Consider the following 25,513-nt stretch of genomic DNA (forward strand, 5'->3'; position numbering starts at 1 on the left):
AACCCCAAAAATGCAATCATTTGTCAAACCATATCTTTAGAAAGGAATTGTCTGCCAATTTTAAATGTATACCTACACATTACATCTTGCGGCCCACCTAAAATCCACCTGGGTCATAATAGAAACAAATCAAGATATATAGGAAAACATTGTTTATCTCTGGGAACACTCATCACAAAGAAACGTTTAACATTTTGAGTTTTTCCATTTGATCCTCATAATATAATGATTCTTGTTTTATGAAACTCACACATTCACATCCAAACCTATTGCAATTGAACAAAATGCTTCTCCATAAGAGGATGTATGAAATTCCCTCCAACATTTGCAGTCATGGGACTGTTGGAAGCTTTATATTAGTCACAAGAGGAGCTGAATATTCTGAGATAGCTTGTACGAAAAACTGAGGAGGAATAGTGATGAATATTTGTGGATACAACTCGGAGGAGATGTCTGTGGAGCTGACACCATCTGGATGGTTGGGGTCTAAGCAGTCTGATGAAAGATGCCATTTAAGAGAGAGATGAGCAAGACATACATTGAAGATTGATTTCCAGACAGCCAGCTTGACAAGGACCTTGCTGATGCAGCAACTTCAGATTGAAGTTCCAAGCTGTTTTCCCAAAAATAAGAAGCCACATTTATAATGTAAGTATAGACACCCCATATGACTCCCAATTGCCCATAGTTCAGGCTCTCTCTCTCTCTCTCTCTCCTGGTCACTCTCTCACTGTGGCTACCATCTACCAGCCACCCAGTCATGTTAACTCCTTCCTCTCTGAATGGGCGGAACTCTCTTCCTCCCTCCTGGCTTCGACCGCCCAACTCATCCTCCTTGGAGACCTCAACGATGCTTCCTGTCCCTCACCTGGACTCTTTTGCAAACTCTGTGACTCTCTCTCTCTGTTCTTCCCTCTGGCCCTACACACTGTGCAGGGCACACTCTGGATGTGCTGATCTCCTCAGGCCTCCCCCTTTCTAATCCTCTCACTACTCCTCTCTCCTGGAGTGACCACTTTCTCCTCCTCTCCTCCCATCTCTCTCTCTCTCTCTCTCTCTCTCTACCCCTCAGGCCGAGCCAACTGCTACACTGCCACCTACCTCTTTGGTCATCCGACCCATGAAGTGTGTGTCATATGAGGTTTTCAACGCCACTTTCTCTCCCATTCCTGTACCGCTGGCTGATTCACATACTGACACAGCCCTTTAAAACCTCCATTCTTAAAGTCTGATACTCTTGATGATCTGCTTGAAGCCAAAAGCCAAGTGCAACTCTTGGTATGACTCATACCTCACCACCCTTAAACACAAGTGCAGGATGGCTGAGAGAAAATGGCTGGCATCTTGTGCATCCTCTGACAAACTGGCCTACCACCTGCTCCAAAGGTACAACTGACTCTCTGTCCACACTAAGAAGAGAGCTCACATCAAGCCAGCGTCTCTGCGGCATCTTACAACTTGGTCAAACTCTTTCAAATCTGAAAGGAGCTGGCCAATCCTGCTGCAGTCTCTACCTCTCCTGTCCCCTCCCAGGCATGGCCTTGGCTTCACATTTTATCTATACAAAAACAAACCTGCTGTCCACTCTCTTCCTCACCCCCTTCCTTCTCTACATTCTCATCTACCTCTTGCCTGCCTGTGAGCACCTTTCCTTCTTCCATCTCTTTCTTTGCTTTGTTCACCCATGATGAGGTTTCTAGACAAGTCTGATCTATGAAAGTCTTGTCAAAACAAGTTCTTCCATATTCATCCAAAACCATCAAGGACCACATTTACACTCTCACTCTAGCCCTGGCAGACTTCTGCAACCACTCTTTCGCCAATGGAACCTTCCCTTCCCCCACTGACGCACTCTCTTGTACAACCTTTTCTCAAGAAACCCTCAGCTGACCCCTCCTCTCTGGCTAACTATTGCCCGATCTGCATTAATCCTTTCTTGGGAAAAATCTTGGAAAAGCTGGCTATTTCCCAGCTTACTCTTCACAGTGAATCTTTTGGTTGTCTCCATGACCATCAGTCTGGCTTCAGAGCGGCCAAAAGCATTGAAACTGCTCTCCTGAACATCTGCAAAAACCTGCTCTCTAACTTTGATTCTAACCACCCCTCTGTCGATCTCGCTTCTGCTTTTGAAACGGTCAACCATGCCATCCTGCTCAACCAGCTCTGTGATAACCTGGGTATCACTGATCAGGCCCTGGTCTGGCTGACCTCTTTCCTCTCTGACCAACCCTCACAGGTCCAAGTTGGGTTCTTTCTCTCCTCTATCTCACGCTCTACCTGCGGTGTGCCCCAGGGGTCTTATATTTCTCCCTGGCTTTTCAACCAATCGCTGGCACCTCTCGCCCACCGCATAGCTGCCCTCTGCTCCAACTTTCACTGCTATGCGGATGACACTCTGCTCATTTTCAGGCTCACCTCTGATGCCTCTTCACCTTCTCTCATCCCTGATTGTCTGTCTGTAATCCAGGAATGGTGTGCCGCCAATGATCTCTGCCTTAATGCCAGTAAGACGGAGATCCTCCTCATCGGCTCATCTGCACCTTACTTTCCTGTCACTCTCTAGCTGCCCACTATGAGCCCTCCTCGTACTCCCATATGTGAGGCTAAGAACCTAAGGGTCATGTTTGACTCCACACACTCCTTCTCTTCTCACATATCTGACATCTCCAAGAAGTCAAACTACCAGCTGAACCTCCTCAGAGGTATTCTTCTTTTCCTCAACTTCCCCCAGAAGCTCAAATCTCTAGTTCTCTCTAGGCTAGACTACGGCAACCGCCTCTTTCTTAATCTACCGGCCTCCACCCTCCATCCTCTACAACTCATCCAGAACAGAACTGCAAGACTTGTCCTTGGCCTCAATCCCATCGATCGTATCTCTCCAGCCCCGAAATAAATCTCTCCATTGGCTCCCAGTGGTGGCAAGGATCAAGTTCAAGACCCTCTGCATTGTCCAAAAGGCGTTCTGGAGCCTGGGACCACAATACCTCCAACTCTCTCTTTGGAAATATCTTCCTACTCGAGCTCTTTCCTCCACCTCCTGCTCCATAAAGGTCAGTCGACTCTCCAAGCAATGATTTGGGGTCAGATCTCTTCGGCTGGTGCCTCCCTCTGGAACAGCCTCTCTGCCTCTGTGAAACTTGAGCAGAACCATCTCCGGTTCTGGAAGCACATCAAGACCTTCCTCTTTGCTTTGCTTCTGCCTTCTCTCTTCCTCATCCCTGCTGATTTCCTGTCTGATACTGCACTGGTCACCTGGTCACCTGGCTACCCTCTAAACTCAGGCCCAGGTCCCTTTCTGTCCAGTTCCACACCTGCACTGCCTCCTAGCATACCCTGCACTGTGGTCTGTATCTGCAACCCTACAGCCCCCTTTCCAGCACTTATTAGACACCTGCTGTCTGCACTTTTAACACTCACACTTGCCACCTGTTGGCTGCACTACTTGTATTGATTCCATGGCCTGCACTTGCTAATCCCTCCTCCTCCCTCGGGCACTACTCTACTACCCTGCTCCCCTGCACTTGAACAATGTTATTGTCACTAGGCCTAGTAAGATCATTTTCTCTGTCCTCCCTCTGTTTCCCCTCCCTTGCCTCATCGCACCTTGAAACACTTATGTATAGGTCACGTTATACATGCCATATCATATCATGTCATAGTATTATGCTTGCTAAAACCCCAGGAGTCAAAGGGGATGTCAATCAAGAGGAATGCATTTGACAAAGACACAAATGCAGTGCGCAATAAAATGCTCTGTTTCTGAGCATCACGTCAAATGTCATTTTGTTTAAACCAAATGCATGCTTGCATTAGGAGGCACATTTTAAAATGGACACCAATTGGTGCAATTTAAATCCAGAAGTATTTTTAGTAAAATGAAGCACCATTAAGTAGAATCCTTGGCTCATGCCAACATATAATCACACAGGCCACAGTGTGTTCATGAAATAATATAGCCCAGTGGGATATCAGGTATATTTGCATAAATGATATGTTTGTGCAACAGAAATTAGCACAGAGAATACATCCGATTCACTGAAAATGTTGTTACCTAGGCGTAATGTGAAAGGGAAAAAACGTTCTAACATGTATCTGTTACTGCAGAATATTACCCCTTCACCAGAAAAGCTTGCAGATCAGAAGGCAAATAAAGAGGAATAGATTGAAAACCACACCCATATACAGTGAAAGATGTGCACACATGCGTATATTAAAAGGTGCACACGTATGTAGATTGAACGTTACATACATATGTTCAGAGAAAGCTGCACATACATATTCTGAAATGGCTGCCCTCATATGTGTTCAGTGAGGAGTACGCAATCTCTGAACATATTATTTTCCTGATCTAAACCTGTAGGAGCCAGTTGTAATTTCTTCTTATCTAGATGCACACATCCAATTCAGAACTCACCACTTTTACAGGGGAGCTAAGCAAACGGAATGTATGTTTACATATGTCATTTGTTCAAGTAACCTTTCTCCAATACCATATTTGTTTTGACATTGGAGAAAATCAAGTGTTTTTGGAGAGGTTTTGAAATGCTTTCACATTAATATGTACACACACACTAGCCAATAAGTGCAAGTGCTATTATTGAAGCATACCCTGTTGCTTAGATAGAAGATGGAGTGTGTTTAAAATGACTAATATCTTTTAGAGTATGATATATATATACCTAGAAATGAGTATGAAAAAAATGCTTGTGTGCACTGTAGTGGTAGGATTCATATAGGCTGCGAAAATATATTGTGTTGACTAATTGTTTAGAAGTCTATACTATTGTGTGCATTTTCTTGGTATAAAGTTGAAGACCATCTTAGTTTGCATTGACTTCATTCAACTACTGAGCTTTAATCAAGTCTATGCAAAAAGGACGTGCATACCCGTCCTTAGCACTTAAGGGGTTCAATACAATTCCATTTTCAAGAAATCACTGTCTGTTTTCTTGCCCAGAATTGTGGTGTGTGGAGGTATATCGGGGACATGAGCTATGTCATGTCACCCTAGTGTAAATCCATAATTTAAACATATAAAACAAATATTTTTCACACATGCAGTATGTGAATTACAGCACATGTGCTCATATGTACATTAAAATAATTCTAAAATTGGACAACATATTGGGAAAATTAACACGATGAAAGAAATCAATTTCTCTATGCATTATATTATCAAGGCTAAACAACGTTCTCAAAAACAGACCTGAGGTAGCAGACACATTTTATAGATCCCCAGCAAACGTGTGGAGTGCTTCTGAGTCTCGCACAGTGATGTATTGTCCAATCCGGAGCAGGGGGTTTATTCTTCGAGTTCAAACCCTCTTGTATGATTCATCAAGTTTTTCAGTAGATCAGAGATCAAAAATGTTACTCCATATAAAAGTTTCAGCTCACCAAATTCTCCTTTGCGGGTTGTGCTAGACTGTGAGTGAAGGTGTTGCACAGGAAACGCTCGCAAGGAAGGTGTTTGCTGCATTTAGGAGCTTTTGGGAACTGTATAGAGGAGTTTGGATGAGTTTCTATCCGTTTATTGTTGATCCTTTGTGTACTTTCCTACTGCTAAGTGTGTTTCTGAAGATATGTGTGTTCCCCTTGGTCTTAGTGTTTTTTCAGTGTGTAATAGTGTTTTGTGTTGCTTCTACTCTTGTACCTAGCTAAATAGCCATTAAAAACACAACAAATAACAAATGTGTTCATCAATTACCCTGTTTGTTGTGTAGCTCGTTTTGCTCCATTGTTTTTTTCTGCTCTGTCATTTGGGACTGTCTTCTGGGTTGCTCTTGTTCTTGGACTGCACGATTTTGGATTCTAAGGTTGAGCAGTGAGCACACCAGTACAGTTCTCAGCATGGTCATTTGTGGCAGTTGTAATGGTATAATACCTGTAATGCTGTGGCTTGGAGGAGAAGGACACAGGGGGTAGGAAGAGAAGGAGCAACATTTCTCCTTGGTTTATGAGGATGTCACAGTGACAAATGTTATTGGGCAAGCTTGTTTTCTTTGTGTCTCCCAGTTCACAGACCCCGGCCACACAGCACACACTAATCCTCAGAGGCAACAGGTGAAGCTGAGGCATTGGGGAAGGCCATAGTAATGGGAGTGGAGGTAGTACCATTGGAAGAAGCCCTACATTGAATACAAGAACACAGGCAGGGGTGGGGAGTGGAAGGAGGACCTCATGTTCATACCCCACTGAAAAATTGGAGGGGCTGGTGAAGCAAGCACCCAGTTATTTGGAATGGGTCCAGACTGTTTGGGGCATAGAGGAGTAGATGATCTCCACCCAGCAGGGTGATGCTGTTGCAGCAGATGAGGGGCACGCATGTCAGAATGAGCCTTAGGGGCAGGACCAGTGGGCAAGGGTTCCACAGCAGCTGATGGAGCTACCTTAGGGAGAGGGAGAGGGCAGGCAGGGTAATACTTTAAGGAGAAGGAGCCTATTCCAGCTTCTTCCAATGCAGATGGTGAAAGGTATGACCAGGAAGAGACAGAGGGAGAAGTTTGAAGACACAGGGAGAGGTCAACCGAATCCACCCACACAGTCGCACAGTTCTGTGTGTGGAAATAATTGCCCTGCTACATACGAAGAATGTCATGAGGAGGATCTCCATATATTCTATGGTGGAGGTCAATGGGAAGGGGGTCAAGTAGGAGTGAGAGAGAAGGGGCAATGGCCATATCTGGGGACAACGGTGATGAGGAACTATGTGTGCCAATGGCATAAAATGGTATATCAGGTGCATATGTCCTCAGAGGAGGCTAGCAACCATGCAGCAACCAATTCACCACCACCCTTTGTGAGGAGGGTCCTAGCATGTACCATGTCTGGTGTACATCATGGCAGTGGCATCAGGCATCCCATGCTCAAACTTCTGCACAGTTCAGCCTGCTTCATTGGATGCAGTGGCATCTGCAGCTGTGACCAGCAGTAGGCACCATTGGTTCATGTCACTGAAACAAGTGCTCGGGGGTTGTGTGACACTGCCACAAACCTTTTGGGCAGGACCTCCTAGACTACATTCTGAGGCATTGCATAACCTACTGCCTTCACTGCGGGAAGTCTGTAGGGAGCTGTAATGAGTAGTAGTTGGCAGGAAACATATGCAACTGCAAAACCATCCACGACTGTATGGTGATGCCATGGAGGAAGGAGGGATGCAGGCATAGGAGCAGAGCTGGCTTAACAGGGAGCTCTCTCACCAGCAAGTGGAGCAACCTCTTCTGGGAGAGCTGGACAACTTAAGTAGATAGTGGCATCCTGTAAGAGAGATTGTAAGATTGATAATCTTAGTTGGTGGCTGTGATCAATGAAGAAACCTAAGAAAGATCCAAAAGGTGTGGCAGCACCCTGTGACAAATGCAGAGAACCTTAAAGGGTGTGGGGGGATGCACCCTATGATAACAAACTGTGTTCATGGTCTCCCTCTCGGCCATCCTTTGTGACAGGGCAAAATAGTCCTACACCCAGTACCAAGTGGGATATGTAGGGGAGCACAAGCTGCTGTTCCATGGGGAACAACTTGTGCCTGGTCTGCTCTCTTCATAATTGCAGGCACAGAAATAGGTGATGCTCTTCCTCAACTTCCTCCACATTCTCATCTAACTCTTTCTCCCTCTAAGGTTGTTCCACCATCAGATCCATTGACAGTATATATTAGACTCTTCCAAAGATTTTACTTGCTTTTCCATGCCTTCCCTGAGGCCCCCCAAAGGCCTCAGGCTTCCGTACCAGCATGGGTGTTGATACACTGGGAGCAAGGTCCATCAATGGAGGGATGATGTTAAGTTCCCCTCTTTGTTCCTGCTGAATCCCAACTGAAGTGCTCCTACACACCGTCCGGATGTTCTTCGATGTCCCACCTTCCTATGTACTCTGTTTAGGTTTTCACAGTTGAGGATACAGGATGGGTACGGTTTCTGTGCGAAGTATCAGACAATACTGCAGGCTGGAAAAATTGAGGTATTTTGGTCTCTTTGCTCCTAGTTATGGGCTGAGAACTGGGGCAGGCTAGTGAAGTTGCCATGGGCACACTTAACAGCCAGTACTGATTTAGCATGTTTCCAGGAGTGCAGAGAATAGGGTTGGGGAATTGTCACTTCAACGTATTGCTCCAGATCATTCCCAGAGGCATGGGCAAGTGCAGGGAAACATGCTAGTGCACATTTAAAGCATTTGCACCATGAGTCCAAGGCCTGCAGAGCAATTTAAAACGGTTGTTTCATATCATATGCATGTAGTTGAATACCTTCCAAAGAAGAACACCTTGTTATTACTCCCTTTGTGACTTGCCCCCATCAACTCTCAAGCTTTGCCCTTTTAAAAACTGGAGGCACTTTCAGTGGGTTTGAGACATTATAGCCCATTTTTATAGGTTTTATGACATATACAGGGTAATTCATAGAATTTCGCACAAAAGTGGCGCACGCGGCTGGCGCACAGTGTGCGCGTGCGAATGTCTGCGCCAGCTCCGTGACTAAAATCGATTTCCGCGCACAGCGTATTCATGGATTTTAGCCCCAAAACCAGCCGTGGCGCAGAGTGGCGCAGCGACCCTGGCGCAGCGACCCTGCAGCAGCGCCAGTTACGCCCCCAAGAACGCCCTCGCGCAAGGAAAAGCCATCAAGATTCCCAATTCAACGCAAAGGGCTGCGCTAACCCTGGACCAGTTTACAGGGCTGCCAAACAGCAAACGCCAAGCGGGGAACGTGTATTACTGGGGTGCTTGTGAAGTTTCACACACGATTTCAGCAGGGTACTTGTATTACGGGGTTTGCGGGAACTTTCACACGCGAAAGGCCCTGTGCAAGTGGGGTACGTGTATTACGGGGGTGCGCGGGAAGTTTCACATGCGATTGGGCTCGATGCGTGTATCTCAGGGGTGCGTGGGAAGATTCACACGCGAATGGCCTGGGTACGTGTATTTCAGGGATGCGCGGGAAGTTTCACACGCGATTGGCCTGTGTACGTGTATTTCAGGGGTGCGCGGGAAGTTTCACACGCGATTGGGCCTGGGTACATGTATTTCGGGGGTGCGCAGGAAGTTTCACACGCGATTGGGCTTGGTACGTGTATTTCAGGGGTGCTCGGGAAGTTTCACACGCAATTGGCCTGGGTACGTGTATTTCAGGGGTGCACGGGAAGTTTCACATGCAATTGGGCTGAATACGTGTATTTCAGGGGTGCGCGGGAAGTTTCACACACGATTGGCCTGGGTACGTGTATTTCAGGGATGCGCAGGAAGTTTCACACGCAATTGGCCTGGGTACGTGTATTTCAGGGGTTCGCAGGAAGTTTCACACGTGATTGGAGTAGGGTACGTGTATTTCAGGGGTGCGCGGGAAGTTTCACACTGGATTGGCCTGGGTACGTGTATTTCAGGGGTGCGCGGGAAGTTTCACACACGATTGGCCTGGGTACGTGTATTTCAGGGGTGCGCGGGAAGTTTCACACGTGATTGGAGTAGGGTACGTGTATTACCAGGCTGCGCATGAAGTTTCACAAATGATTTTGCTGTCAGAGCGGGGAACGCGTATTTTGGGGGTGCGCGGGGAGTCCTACATGTGAACTGGCAGTGTGGGTCCTCCCAGGTGTCCCCTCTACCCCCTCCATGGCCCCTGCAGGCAGCCCACACCACAGGGGACTACCCCGCACCCCTGGTCATGTCCCGCAGGCAGCCCATCCACCATGGGCATGCCCCCAGCCATGCCACATGTCACGTTGCAATATGATCACCAACTCAAGTCCCCCAGCACCCCCACGCCCCAGCAGTCAGGGGCACCTGCCAGCAGGCCCCCACACATGTCCCACTCATGTCCCCTTGCACCCCCACCCCCCAGCAGTGCAGGGCACCTGCCAGCAGGCCCCCACTCATGTCCCACTCATGTCCCCTTGCACCCCCACCCCCCAGCAGTGCAGGGCACCTGCCAGCAGGCCCCCACTCATGTCCCACTCATGTCCCCTTGTACCCCCATCCCCCAGCAGTGCAGGGCACCTACCAGCAGGTCCCCACTCATGTCCTCCTGCCCCCACGTCATGACGATCCTCAATCATGGCCCTTATGGCCAGCCTCCCCATCTCAAAGACCCAACCAAGTATTGCATCCACCCACATAGAAAAGGTAATTACATGATACAACCCCAATGGCAAGTATATAAATGAACACATGTCCATCACACACACACAATGGTTGTAAGTGAATGTGAAATCCCATATCATGACATGCGTGAAACCAATGAGATAATACCACACATCGAAGTATGAAGAAAAAAATGTATTAAAAGCAACATGAATGGAATTTAAATCAAACAAACAACAATGGGAATAAAAAAAGAAAAGCTGCATGTCCGTAAAATAATGAAAAACAAGAAATCATAATCCAAAGGAAAGGTGTCCAAAGTCACAGTCCAACAAAGCAAATCCAAGGGAAAAACCATTGCTCCATGGGGAAATCCAAAAAAAAGAGATGAATCCAATAGTGAACTATATACAGATGAACAATCAAGGGTCCATGATCCCAACTGAAGAAATGAAACCTATCAAAAATACTACCTAATGAAAAACTATATACAGAAACGTGGTGCATTGTCCGAGCGCAACCAAAATAAAGAAAAAAACAAAGGATACCTAACACTATCTAACTCGGGCTAGTCCGACGGCTCACTTTTGGATGTCCCGGGCCAGGGCATCATCGAACTCCTGCTCAAAGTCCCAGAGGCGGTCCTCTTCCATGGCCCCGAGGGTTCACAGGGACGACGACATGTTCTCCTCCAACTCCCTGCGAATTGCCTCGAGGCACTCGGCCCGCCTCAGGGCCCTCCGCATGGAGTTCTCCACCCTGACCATCATGAGCTGTGCCTCTTCTGCCCGCTGCCGCTCCACATCTATGGCATGGCCTAACCGCTGCCACACGGAAGACACTTCCTGTCCTGGGTCCTCCTGCCCTCTGGCCGATGCCATCATGGCTCCCACCTTGTTGCTGCTGCTGCTGTGCCTCTGCCCGTGCCCTGGCTATTGCTGCCTGCACATCCTCCTCCAGCTGGGGTGCAGTTGTTGAGGTGGCCAAAACTGCTGGACGTCCGACTCCCGACTGTGGCAGGGATGTGTCCTCCACCAGCCTGGCTGAAGGGTCAGAGGCAGCTCCACAGGGCACCCAGGTGACACATGGGTGGGAAGATGGCACAGAGTACGACTGGCGCAAAGGGGGTTCAGTTGAGGAGGGGGTTGGAAAAAGGCCCAGCAAACGGAGGAATCCGGCCCTGGTGACCTGTCCCAGTAGGTCGACGTGGTCAAGGAGCCATTCGAGACGACATGTAGTCTCCCCATGAAAAGACTGCATTTCGCCTCGCATGGCCCGTTGACGCAACGCCACACCACCTAGGACAGGCTCAACCCGGTCCCGGATAGCCACATCCGCAGGCAGAGGAAGGCCAGTTGTCGTAAGCTCATCCCCTGCCTGAAAACGGGTCTGGACGTAGGTATCCCTGCTGGTGCAAGATGATGCAGTCACAGGATCGGGGACAGGATTACACACAGGCACCTCCGCAGCAGCCTGTGCTGCCTCCTGTCCCTGCCCCTGCACTGCACCACTAGCACCAGTGGAATCCCCACCTCCAGACCCCGTCTCTGTCCCTTGCATGGACTCCTCCTCCACCAAACCCCCCACCAACCTGGATGACTCCGTGCCATCTTCCTATGTCGGGCCCTGTGGGGTCTCAGCTGTCCCTTCGGCTGCCGAGGAGTCCAACTCCGACCTCCGCCTCTTGGGCCTCCCCTCAGCACCTGCGACCTGGGATGCAGCACCGGACTCCTCACTCCCCGACGAGATGACAACCTGGGAGGGGAGCCGGGCCTTGCGTCTCCAGCTGGCGGTGCGATCCCTGCCGCTGTGCTCCACAGCACCCTCTCCGCCCTCTTCATCAGTCGACGCTGCAGACAGGGAGAGATAGGACACAGGCATTAGGGCACTGTACAATGGACTCATGCACACATGACAGTTGCACACAAGTGTCATTGTCAAACTTCAGACATGGCATCACAATCCCCAACACACATGTCATTTCAAATCACACACATGAGCTATTCCACAGCCATATCGCAACAGCCAGCACCATCCATACACATACAACAGCATGAGCAGGCAAAGGTGAGCCAGACATCACATGAGACACAAGGAGTGCACTAGACATGCACACACGCCACCACACTTACATGCATGTGTACACCTCCACCAAGTGTCACAGTGATGAGATCTGCATCCATGTCACATCTGGCATTCAGTCTTCTACATATCAGTCTCACATGCATCCATGTTGCATGACAGTTGCACACTTGTCAGATACACATAGATGGACGTGTACACAGTGCAGATACATGCAGCTGGAACCAACATCCATGTATGAAACCACAACCTTGACAACTGACATACACAGTCATTCAAACATGTGTGCTCACACATCTGCATTTGGCCTGCATGCTTACCCACAAATACACTATCCATGTGTCTCACACATGAAAGGACTCACATATGTCAGCCTCACAACCCTGTACATACACATCCATACATGGCCCTACAAAACCACATGTGCAACCTGCACACTACTGGCACACCACCACACGCACAGCTTCCAATCAGTATGCATGTACACTTACCGCTCAACTCCAGACGGGTCTGCCTCTCAAGGACCTGACATGGAGCGCTGGGCATACGCGTTCCAGGACCCTCATTTGGTCTTCCGACAGGTGGCCCCAGGGCCCCATAGCATCCGCTGCCTTCAAGAGGCGCCGGGCCTTGTTGAGGGTCCTGGACCTGAAGACCTCCCAGCGCTTCTTGACATGATGGAATTCCTCCGTGTTGATGGCAGTCACGATCTCCGTCCAGATCCTGGTCCGTTCTTCCTTGTCGGCGCGTGACCTTCCGCAGAGGGCATCATACTGCCCCAGGACTTGCTCCACCAGGACACCAACTTCGGTGGCAGTGAAGCTGGTGGCCCTCTGCCTCTCTGGCTGGGGGTTGCCAGTGCCGCCAGATGGTGTAGTGCTGGACATGGCAACCCCAGAGGCAGGAGTGGGTGGGCAACTGGGTCCTGGGGCTGGGCTGTGGAGCGATGGAATCCCAGTCGGGAGTCTTCGGTTCCAGCAGGGGTGGTCACAGCAACAGCACCCCTGGCTGACGTGCAGGCAGCAAATGGCAGGGCACGTGGGCAGCAGGCAATCAGGCAGCAGCAGATGGCAGGTGGGAGCGTGCTCGGGGCTCTGGGGGGCAGTAATTCGGCCTTCTGGGCAGGAGCGTGGTCTTCCGTGTATGAACGCGTGGCCAGCTTGATACGGAGTGATTTGGCACGTGAAAATCTTGCACGTCAGCGTGTAATTCGAGGAAAGGCCCTTAGCGCGTAAGTGTGTCAGCGCACGTACGCAATTTCATTGGACCAAAGGCCCTTGACGTGACCGTGCGGGTGTTTCCCTCATAGCACGTGATGACAGAGCACACGTGGAAAAGCTGCACGTCCGGGTGTCAGCACGTGTAATTGGAGGAAAGGGCGCGTACATGCGTAAGTGACATTTACATGTGGGCTGGTTTAAAAGGTACGTGTAGGACGCCATTTCCTTGTACATGCTTTTTGTGGAGAGCGAGTGGGTGGATTCCGTACTTCTTGTTGGTTCACATGCGATTACTTCACAGCGTTTCAAGTTCGTACTCCCTGTTACCTCTGACAGCTTTCATTTTTCTACTTTTTTTGGGCCTGTTTCCTCAAACAGTGTTCACTTCTCCTTTTGTCCTGTCTCCTCAGACAGCGTACAATTCTTCTTTTGGCGGGGATGTTGCCAACGCGCGCACGCACATATTTTTCACGTTCTTTTTCCAGGCAGACGGTGAGTTCTGCACATACTTAGCAACTGTGCTTGCCCCGTGTGTCGCGTACCCCTTCAGAGGTCATTGTAGGCTATGTGTATCACGCGTATGCTTATTTTTGTGTTTCTGGGTGCCACAGCGTAGTGCGGGTTCATTTTTCCACGCACGTGGTCTACAAGGGGTTGCGTGCACGTTTATTTTTATTTTTGGGCTGCCTGTGCGTTGCGTGACCCGTCATCTTCCCCCAGGGGTCACAGACAGCCTTGTTAGAGCACTAGGGTACGAATTCCATCTAGTGCCCTACCCCTTTGACCCACAATTGCCCAGGAAAATAGTTTACTGCTCCTCCCATATGCACAACAACATCAGTGCCATGATTGGGAGGCGACCAAGCGGTAAGGGAGGCAAAGGTGGCCGACCTTCAAAAGGTGGACGTGGTGGGCGCGGTAGGGGATGTGGCCAGGATTTGCAGGGCTCCCCTAGACCCCCATGTGTGGATGACCAATCAGGGACACCCATGCTCCCCCCCATGGTTGAGGGAAACGTGGCTGAGACCATCCCAGCTCAGCCCCTGTTGGACCAGCCCATTGTGGCACCTGACCTGGCACAGGATGACTCCCTGGCTGACTTCCAGGTCAGCAAGTCTAGGCCACGTATGGCGGTGCAAGTTGTCACCAAGGCACGTGGATCTGGGGCAGCTATGTCATCTGCTGCCCCAAGTATGCAGGGTGGTGAGGCTGCAGGGGCAACTGCAGCTCCATCCGCCCCAGCTCTGACTCTCCCAGCCAGGACAGTGTCGGTCCTGGTCCATCATACTGGTATTTCCCCTGCCAACATCACACTTCAGACAATGCCTGCACCAAGTCCTATGGTCAATGTGCATTCACACACTCCAACAACCCAGTCCAGCGGTGATTCTGTCCCTACAGACCAGAGCGGCGTTAGCCACTCTGGCTCTGCTCCACCTTCTAAAAAGAGGAAGATGGGTGCTCTGGCACGACAGGCTGAGACCCTTGGCACAACTACACACTCCGGCACATAAAGGAAGCCTTGCTTTAATGACGCGGAGCTTAATGCACTTGTGAGCTATGTGTTGCAACATAGCCACGAAATGGTGGTGATTGCAGGGTCCAGGACCACACCTGGTCAACGTAAGGCACACTGGCATACCATCACCAACCACATAAATGGCCTTGTATTTGTGAGGCGCTCAGCTGAAGATTGCTACAAGCGGTGGAATGACCTGAATCGCAGAGCAAAGGACAAGCTGGCCCCAAGTCATGCCGCTACTCTGGTGACTGGCGGTGGGTCTCCACAAGAGGACAACAAACTCACTGAACATGAATCTGTTGCTGGGACCTTCGTCACAGAGGAACAGATCCGAGGTGTGGGAGAACTACGCGATTATGACACATTGTCCGGTGAGTGCCCATGCGTGTGTGTGTAATGCATGTGTATGTTGTTTGGGAGACGGGTTCAGATTGAGTGCCAGGTGAGGGTGTGTGTGACTGAGTAGTATGGGTCACCCATGTGCTTCATCCAAAACATTCTGTGGCCTTGAATTTGGGTGTGACACTATCCCTTCTGCCCACAGTAGTAATTTAGCGCAACATTACGGCAGTTGCCCTTGAGGTGGCATCATGCAACAACATTGTTTGTATTTTTCAGTGTTCTTTCAGGCTGATTGTTTCAATTCTCCCACTTTTGCAACACATTCCTCAGCCCTATTTTGACATATGTGACATGCTTCTGTCAGTGAAGAACCCCACATAGGCCCACATGTGTCACCTTGGTAGTTGAACGATTTGACCATTCAGGCTGAATGAGTATTGTCCTGATCACATGATGTTTTTGGGCCTGTTTGAATGTGGAACATGATAGTTGTTTCCTGTCATGTTGAAGTACACAACCATTGATGTGTACATGGCCCTGCAATCACGTTATGTTTGTACACTGGATGTGTTGCAGTGTGTGGCACATGGCATATCTTTTCACACTATGTGGCATTTTTCATCTCTTCATGTCCATCTCACAAGGATGGGTGACAGTACTCATTCACTGACATATGGATGTACTTGTGGAATGTACCATGGTTATGGTACATGCCATCTGAGTGATGGCATGTGTCATTTATGTGTATAGGACATGCCACTCACAGGCCAATGTGTGATGGCAGTGCTACCCAGCATGCAGCAAATGTGTTGCTCTTCCATCTTGGTGTCATCAGTGTCAGACTTTTGCCTCCCCTTCCAACTCTGTGACAGTGCATGCATGGGAGGGTTATAGTCATGTGGGACATGTGTAAATCATGTACTGGTTCTGTAGCTTGTCAGGCCTATTTGTGTGCTATGGTGCTAATGCCTGTTTCCATTTTTTGTCTTTCATGTTTTTGCAGGGGATGACACACTTGATGCTGGTGAGGTTGAGGAGATGGTGCAGACCCAGGAGGAACCTGATGCACAACCGGCCACCAGTGGGGGACGTGGTGTGGTGGTGGGCGAGAACCCACTCTTGCTGCAGACCATTGTGTCAAGGGGTGTCTCTGGGTGCACCTCCCCAGACCTCTATTCAGGTGTTGATTCGGATGATGAGACCTATGTGGCGTCGCAGGTAAGTGTTTCTGGAAGGGGTTCTGTTCTGTCCAACCCACCTGCAACAGGAATAGAACCCTCTATGGGGATGTCAGTGTTGGTTAGTCAGCCTTTGGCGGTTACGGGTGCAGGGTCACACTCCACAACATCTGATCCTGTTCCTGGGCCAGCAGATCAGAGGGGGAATGCAGTCCTGCAGCCTCAGGCAGTGCCAGCACAGCAAGGCGCAGATCGCCTTGCCCCAAACAGGTGTGGTGCCCGCCGACCTGGTGGCCATACGCCACCAGGCAATACCTCATGGGAACAATCCATTTACGGTATGGCAACCCAACAGGCAGCATCAGTTGAGATGATGGCTTAAGAAATGGAGAGGGTGGCCACTTCCATTGTCCCCCCTGAAAGGCAGATGGAGCTACTACAGCAGGCAATAGACTCCATTTGCCAATCACACAGGGAGGACATGTTGGCGTCCAACAGGGACAGACGGGCGGCACTTGAGACTCTACAATCGATATCAATAAAGTCCCAGGGCCACAGGGAAGCCCTGAGGGTAGAACTCCATCACCTTAGGGAGACTCTTGTTGACCTTGAAACTTCCACTAACTTGAGGACAGAACAGCAGCTGGAGCGGCTCACACGTTTGCTCTCAGCTGAGATGCAGGCAACTCAGGAGGAGATCCTGGCATCACGTCAGGTGCTACATGGGGATCTCTGCACTATAATCCTCCAGAACGAGACCTTCCACACCCACATGCTTGCTGCCATGGAGGACCATACCAGGGCTTTGCGTGGGCTGCCTCCCATAGCACCACCACCTGTGGCAGCAGCAGAGGGTAATCAGAGCGACAGCAGCAGTTCTCCCACATTGGCATAGCCGTGCAGGCCATGAGCCCATGGAGGTGTTTTTTTTTCCCAACATCCACACAGGCGGCTGTTGGTGCGCACCCTGTCCTCGGACCTCCTGGGTGGCCTCGCCCCCCCGCCCCCCACATGGCCATTTTTGATTTTTGGTTTTTGCTTTTTTGATTTTTGATTATTTTTTAACAGTGTGTTGCCTTGTGTGGCTCCCGTGGGCATCCACTGTATTCCGGCTGGGCACATGCAGGCTTGTCCTGAGTTTGGCTTCGATGCTTGGGTTCGTAAGACACACACCCCTCCTGCTTCCCGTTTCCATGGGCTTGCAAAGAGTGTGACCACGTGACAGTGATGTACACAGTGATGTTGGGCTCCCGTGAGCTGTGTGGGCAGTCTGTAGTCAATACTGTGTAGACATTCCTTGTGTACATTGTTGTTGTATTGTACACTGCATGTTGGAATTATGTATGCTTCTGCTTCCATGTCTCCCTCTGAATTTGCAGGTTCATTCATCATGTCTTCACAAGGCCATCTACTTTGGAGATGGAGTTCATGTTGTATGCAGTACACAGACAAGTTTTGAAGCCTGCAAGACTACAGTTGGAAGGGGGCGATGTGGTGGCATATTCAGGTTGTAAGACTATGACTACTTTAACTTAGTACTGTCATGTTTTAGTTATGTTTGAGCTTGTGTAGCTGCATTGTATTGTTGGTAAGTATTTGGTCATGTGTGTTGTTAGTTCAACATTACTGGGAACATATTGTGTGTGGCCAGTTTCCATTAGGGACACTGTACTTTGTGACACTTGTGTCAGGTTTTCGGGATTGCTTTGTTTGCTCTCACATAGCATGACATGCCATGGTGTGTTGGGTGGTGGTGCTGGGGAGGGGTTGGGTGACATAGCACTGTTCTCATGTTGTATTTTGCAAGGGGGTAATGCATTTATCAGCATATGTGTCTTTTGATGACACAGCATTGGTGGCGTATCTGTAGGTAGGGATGCACACATTGTGACACTTCCAGGTGACCAATCTCAGGCTGGTATGGTTGTGACAGTTCACTGTCCCTTGTGTCATCATCGATTTACAGCTGGTATGTGGCAGGGCTGTGTGCACTCCAAAGGGGTGTGATTCTAAGTGAAGTAATTAGCCACCAGCTGCGTTCGGGCTGCCTCACCCCGTGCCCTTTCCCCTCCCATGCGCAGCGGGCGTGCATGTGGTTGGGGATGTGGGGGCACCACCATGTACACCGGCAGGCCCCGGCATGTTGCAACGTTGTGCAGGACACATGCTGCCACTATGATCCTGCACACTACTGGGGGCGCATATAGCAGCTGCCCACCAGAGTGGTCAAGGGAGCGAAAGCGTGACTTGAGCACTCCGAATGTGCGCTCCACTATGCCCCGGGTTGCAATGTGGGCTGTGTTGTCTCTTACCGAGGGTGGTGTGGTGGGGTTCCGAATTGGGGTCATCATGTAGGTGCTCAGAGGGTAGGCACTGTCCCCTGGGGAGGTGATGATGGGTATCATTAGTGGGGTTGTCACATTACTCAGTATCTGACATGGATCCATGTGCAGAGGCATTTATACTCACCAAGTAGCCATGTGTCGCCATGCCGTCCAGCTTCTAGGTCCCGGTTTAGGGTTGACATTCTGTAAATGAAACTGTCGTGGGTGGACCCTGGATAGTTGGCATATACTGAGGTGATGATTCCCTTGGCATCACATACTACCTGGACGTTGATGGAATGCCAATGCTTGCGGTTTCTATAGATGTGCTCTGATGCCCTGGGGGGAAGTAGAGCCATATGGGTGCAATCAATGGCACCTAGGGGAATTGTGCCACCTCGCAGGAATCCTGGATGGCAGCCTGCCTTTCTGCAGGTGTTCTGGGCAGGTATATGTGCCTGCGGACTGATGGGCATGCAGTCATGATGGCCATGACCTGTTGTAGGCAGCGTGACTGCGTGGCCTGTGACACCCCCCCACTATGGCACTTGTCCGCAGAAATGATCCGGTGGCCAAAAAGTCCAGTACATTGAGGACCTTCTCCAAGGAGCTGAGTGCTTGGGAGCAGAAGGTGGGTGATGTGAGTATTATGTGAAGTGGAAACCTGTACCTCCCATACACCTGGTCATCAGGCATGCCAAAAAGGCTGGTTCTGGGTGTGAAAATTCTGGGCCTGACTATCCTCTTCCTCCTCCTGCGGTATTCCATGACCACTGCTGGTTAGGAATGGTATGTTCATCCTGGCGACTGAGATTGCTTGTTGTTTGCGCACACTTTTATGGGGTCTTTGGGTCCACGTACGCCTGCTTCCTTTATGGCGTACGTGTTTCCGGATTAGTGCGTCTTTTTTGGCGCGTGCGTGTGGGCGTTCCGCGCATTTGCCTCCTGTACTTCCCCGCCCACCCCAGTAATACACGTACCCCGCTCGCCCAGGCCCAATCACGTATAAAAGTTCCCGCGAGCCCCTGAAGTACACGTACCCCGCTGAGCAAGGCCCAATCGCGTGTAAAACTTCCCGCGAGCCCCTGAAGTACACGTACCCCGCTCACCCAGGCACAATCACATGTAAAACTTCCCACGAGCACCTGAAGTACATGTACCCCGCTCGCCCAGGCACAATCGCGTTTGAAACTTCCTGCGCACCCCCGCAATACACGCTATTTTTGACACAGCGGGTGTCCGTGTTTATCGCGTACCCCTTTGCACGTCATTTGTCCTAGAGGGCCACAGTATGGGACATTCATCAGAGCTGTATTTATGGGCTTTTTGTTAGCGCAGGGACGCTACCGCCTGCCTTTGTGTGGTGGACATGTGTTGATGTACATAGTTGACTTTTGGTTTGTGTCATGAGATCGCCATTTCACTGCTGGGGGTGGGGGTGCAAGGGGACATGAGTGGGACATGAGTGGGGGCCTGCTGGCAGGTGCCCCTCAGTGCTGGGGGTGGGGGTGCAAGGGGACATGAATGGGGGCCTGTTGGCAGGTGCCCCTCAGTGTTGGGGGTGGATGTGCAAGTGGACATGAGTGGGGGCCTGCTGGCAGGTGCCCCTCAGTGCTGGGGCGTGGGGGTGCAAGGGGACATGAGTGGGACATGAGTGGGGGCCTGCTGGCAGGTGCCCTGCACTGCTGGGGGGTGGGGGTGCAAGAGGACATGAGTGGGATATGAGTGGGGGCCTGCTGGCAGGTGCCCTGCACTGCTGGGGGGTGGGTGTGCAAGGGGACATGAGTGGGACATAAGTGGGGGCCTGCTGGCAGGTGCCCTGCACTGCTGGGCGGTGGGGGTGCAAGGGGACATGAGTGGGACATGAGTGGGGCCCTGCTGGCAGGTGCCCCTCAGTGCTGGGGGGTGGGGGTGCACGGGGACATGAGTCGGGGCCTGCTGGCAGGTGCCCTGCACTGCTGGGGGGTGGGGGTCCAAGCGGACATGAGTGGGGGCCTGCTGGCAGGTGCCCTTCAGTGCTGGGGGGTGGGGGTGAAAGGGGACATGAGTGGGGGCCTGTTGGCAGGTGCCCCTCAGTGCTGGGGGATGGGGGTGCAAGGGGACATGAGTGGGGGCCTGTTGGCAGGTGCCCCTCAGTGCTGGGGGGTGGGGGTGCAAGGGGACATGAGTGGGGGCCTGCTGGCAGGTACCCCTCAGTGCTGGGGTGTGGGGGTGCAAGGGGACATGAGTGGGACATGAGTGGGGCCCTGCTGGCAGGTGCCCCTCAGTGCTGGGGAGTGGGGGTGCACGGGGACATGAGTGGGGGCCTGCTGGCAGGTGCCCTGCACTGCTGGGGGGTGGGGGTCCAAGCGGACATGAGTGGGGGCCTGCTGGCAGGTGCCCTTCAGTGCTGGGGGGTGGGGGTGGAAGGGGACATGAGTGGGGGCTTGCTGGCAGGTGCCCTGCACTGCTGGGGGCTGGGGGTGCAATGGGACATGAGTGGGGGCCTGCTGGCAGGTGCCCCTCAGTGCTGGGGGGTGGGGGTGCAAGGGTACATGAGTGGGACATGAGTGGGGGCCTGCTGGCAGGTGCCCTGCACTGCTGGGGGTGTGGGTGCAAGGGGACATGAGTGGGACATGAGTGGGGGCCTGCTGGCAGGTGCTCTACACTGCTGGGTGGTGGGGGTGCAAGGGGACATGAGTGGGACATGAGCCCCTCAGTGCTGGGGGGTGGGGGTGCAAGGGGACATAAGTGGGGGCCTGTTGGCAGGTGCCCCTCAGTGCTGGGGGGTGGGGGTACAATGGGACATGAGTGGGGTTCTGCTGGCAGGTGCCCCTTAGTGCTGGGGGGTGGGGGTGCAAGGGGACATGAGTGGGACATGAGTGGGGGCCTGCTGGCAGGTGCCCTGCACTGCTGGGGGGTGTGGGTGCAAGTGGACATGAGTGGGGGCCTGCTGGCAGGTGCTCTGCACTGCTGGGTGTTGGTGGTGAAAGGGGACATGAGTGGGACATGAGCCCCTCAGTGCTGGGGGGTGGGGGTGCAAGAGGACATGAGTGGGGGCCTGTTGGCAGGTGCCCCTCAGTGCTGGGGGTGGGGGTGCAAGGGGAAATGAGTGGGGGCCTGCTGACAGGTGCCCTGTACTGCTGGTGGGGGTGGGTGTGCAAGGGGATATGAGTGGGACATGAGTGGGGGACTGCTGGCAGGTGCCCCTCAGTGCTGGGGGTTTGGTGTGCAAGGGGACATGAGTGGGGGCCTGCTGGCAGATGCCCCTCAGTGCTGGGGGGTGAGGGTGCAAGGGGACATGAGTGGGGGCCTGCTGGCAGGTGCCCTGCACTGCTGGGGGTTGGGGGTGCAAGGGGACATGAGTGGGGGCCTGTTGGCAGGTGCCCCTCAGTGCTGGGGGGTAGGGGTGCAAGGGGACATGAGTGGGGGCCTTTTGGCAGGTGCCCCTCAGTGCTGGGGGGTGGGGGAGCAAGGGGACATGAGTGGGGGCCTGTTGGCAGGTGCCCCTCATTGCTGGGGGGTGGGTGTGCAAGGGGACATGAGTGAGACATGAGTGGGGGCTTGCTGGCAGGTGCCTTGCACTGCTGGGGGGTGGGGGTGCAATGGGACATGAGTGGGGGCCTGCTGGCAGGTGCCCCTCAGTGCTGGGGGGTGGGGGAGCAAGGGGACATGAGTGGGGGCCTGCTGGCAGGTGCCCCTCAGTGCTGGGGGGTGGGTGTGCAAGGGGACATGAGTGGGGGCCTGTTGGCAGGTGCCCCTCAGTGCTGGGGGGTGGGGGTGCAAGGGGACATGAGTGGGACATGAGTGGGGGCCTGCTGGCAGGTGCCCTGCACTCCTGGGGGGTGTGGGTGCAAGGGGACATGAGTGGGACATGAGTGGGGGCCTGCTGGCAGGTGCTCTGCAATGCTGGGTGGTGGGGGTGCAAGGGGACATGAGTGGGACATGAGCCCCTCAGTGCTGGGGGGTGGGAGTGCAAGGGGACATGAGTTGGGGTCTGTTGGCAGGTGCCCCTCAGTGCTGGGGGGTGGGGGTGCAAGGGGAAATGAGTGGGGGCCTGCTGGCAGGTGCCCTGTACTGCTGGGGGTGGGTGTGCAAGGGGACATGAGTGGGGGCCTGCTGGCAGGTCCCCTGCACTGCTGGGGGTGGGGTTGCAAGGGGACATGAGTGGGGTCCTGTTGGCAGGTGCCCCTCAGTGCTGGGGGTTGGGGGTGCAAGGGGACATGAGTGGGACATGAGTGGGGGCCTGCTGGCAGGTGCCCTGCACTGCTGGGGGGTGGGTGTGCAAGGGGACATGAGTTGGATATGAGTGGGGGCCTGCTGGCAGGTGCCCTGCACTACTGGGGGGTGGGTGTGCAAGGCGACATGAGTGGGGGCCTGCTGGCAGGTCCCCTGCACTGCTGGGGGTGGGGTTGCAAGGGGACATGAGTGGGGTCCTGCTGGCAGGTGCCCCTCAGTGATGGGGTGTGGGGGTGCAAGGGGACATGAGTGGGACATGAGTGGGGGCCTGCTGGCAGGTGCCCTGCACTGCTGGGGGGTGGGTGTGCAAGGGGACATGAGTGGGATATGAGTGGGGGCCTGCTGGCAGGTGCCCTGCACTACTGGGGGGTGTGTGTGCAAGGGGACATGAGTGGGGGCTTGCTGGCAGGTGCCCTGTACTGCTGGGGGGTGGGTGGGTGTGCAAGGGGACATGAGTGGGGGCCTGCTGGCAGGTCCCCTGCACTGCTGGGGGCGGGGTTGCAAGGGGACATGAGTGGGGTCCTGTTGGCAGGTGCCCCTCAGTGCTGGGGGTTGGGTGTGCAAGGGGACATGAGTGGGGTCCTGCTGGCAGGTGCCCCTCAGTGATGAGGGGTGGGGGTGCAAGGGGACATGAGTGGGACATGAGTGGGGGCCTGCTGGCAGGTGCCCTGCACTGCTGGGGGGCGGGGTTGCAAGGGGACATGAGTGGGGTCCTGTTGGCAGGTGCCCCTCAGTGCTGGGGGTTGGGTGTGCAAGGGGACATGAGTGGGGTCCTGCTGGCAGGTGCCCCTCAGTGATGAGGGGTGGGGGTGCAAGGGGACATGAGTGGGACATGAGTGGGGGCCTGCTGGCAGGTGCCCTGCACTACTGGGGGGTGGGTGTGCAAGGGGACATGAGTGGGGGCCTGCTGGCAGGTCCCCTGCACTGCTGGGGGTGGGGTTGCAAGGGGACTTGAGTGGGGTCCTGTTGGCAGGTGCCCCTCAGTGCTGGGGGTTGGGTGTGCAAGGGGAAATGAGTGGGGGCCTGCTGGCAGGTGCCCCTCAGTGCTGGGGGGTGGGGGTGCAAGGGGACATGAGTGGGGGCCTGCTGGCAGGTGCCCCTCAGTGCTGGTGGGTGGGGGTGCAAGGGGACATGAATAGGGGCCTGTTGGCAGGTGCCCCTTAGTGCTGGGGGGTGGATGTGCAAGGTGACATGAGTGGGGGCCTGCTGGCAGGTGCCCCTAAGTGCTGGGGGGTGGGGGTGCAAGGGGACATGAGTGGGACATGAGTGGGGGCCTGCTGGCAGGTGCCCTGCACTGCTGGGGTGTGGGGTGCAAGGGGACATGAGTGGGACATGAGTGGGGGCCTGCTGGCAGGTGCCCTGCACTGCTGGGGGGTGGGTGTGCAAGGGGACATGAGTGGGACATGAGTGGGGGCCTGCTAGCAGGTTCCCCTGCACAGCTGGGCGTGGGGTTGCAAGGGGACATGAGTGGGGTCCTGTTGGCAGGTGCCCCTCAGTGCTGGGGGTTGGGTGTGCAAGGGGACATGAGTGGGGGCCTGCTGGCAGGTGCCCCTCAGTGCTGGGGGGTGGGGGTGCAAGGGGACATGAGTGGGGGCCTGCTGCCACGTGCCCCTCAGTGCTGGGGGGTAGGGGTGCACGGGGACATGAGTGGGGGCCTGTTGGCAGGTGCCCCTCAGTGCTGGGGGGTGGGTGTGCAAGCGGACATGAGTGGGGGCCTGCTGGCAGGTACCCCTCAGTGCTGGGGGGTGAGGGTGCAAGGGGAGCATGAGTGGGACATGAGTGGGGGCCTGCTGGCAGGTGCCCTGCACTGCTGGGGGGAGGGGGTGCAAGGGGACATGAGTGGGACATGAGTGGGGGCCTGCTGGCAGGTGCCCTACACTGCTGGTGGGTGGGTGTGCAAGGGGACATGAGTGGGGGCCTGTTGGCAGGTGCCCCTCAATGCTGGGGGGTGGGGGTACAAGGGGACATGAGTGGGGTCCTGTTGGCAGGTGCCCCTCAGTGCTGGGGGTTGGGGGTGCAAGGGGACTTGATTGGGGGCCTGCTGGTAGGTGCCACTCAGTGCTGGGGGGTGGGGGTGCAAGGGGACATGAGTGGGGGCCTGTTGTCAGGTGCCCCTCAATGCTGGGGGGTGGGTGTGCAAGGGGACATGAGTGGGGGCCTGCTGGCAGGTGCCCCTCAGTGCTGGGGGGTGGGGGTGCAAGGGGACATGAGTGGGACATGAGTGGGGTCCTGCTGGCAGGTGCCCTGCACTGCTGGGGGGTGGGGGTGCAAGGGGACATGAGTGGGACATGAGTGGGGGCCTGCTGGCAGGTGCCCTGCACTGCTGTTGGTGGGGGTGCAAGGGGACATGAGTGGGACATGAGTGGGGGCCTGCTGGCAGGTGTCCTGCACTGCTGGGGGGTGGGGGTGCAAGGGAACATGAGTGGGGGCCTGCTGGCAGGTGCCCTGCACTGCTGGGGGGTCGGGGTGGAAGGGGTCATGCGTTGGTGATCAGTAGTGCAAGGTGACATGTGGCTTGGCTGGGGGGCATGCCCATGGTGGATGACCAG

The sequence above is a fragment of the Ambystoma mexicanum genome, chromosome 1p (genome assembly GCF_040938575.1).
Source record: "Ambystoma mexicanum isolate Mex_15411 chromosome 1p, UKY_AmexF1_1, whole genome shotgun sequence".
In the NCBI taxonomy this organism is placed as follows: Eukaryota; Metazoa; Chordata; class Amphibia; order Caudata; family Ambystomatidae; genus Ambystoma; species Ambystoma mexicanum.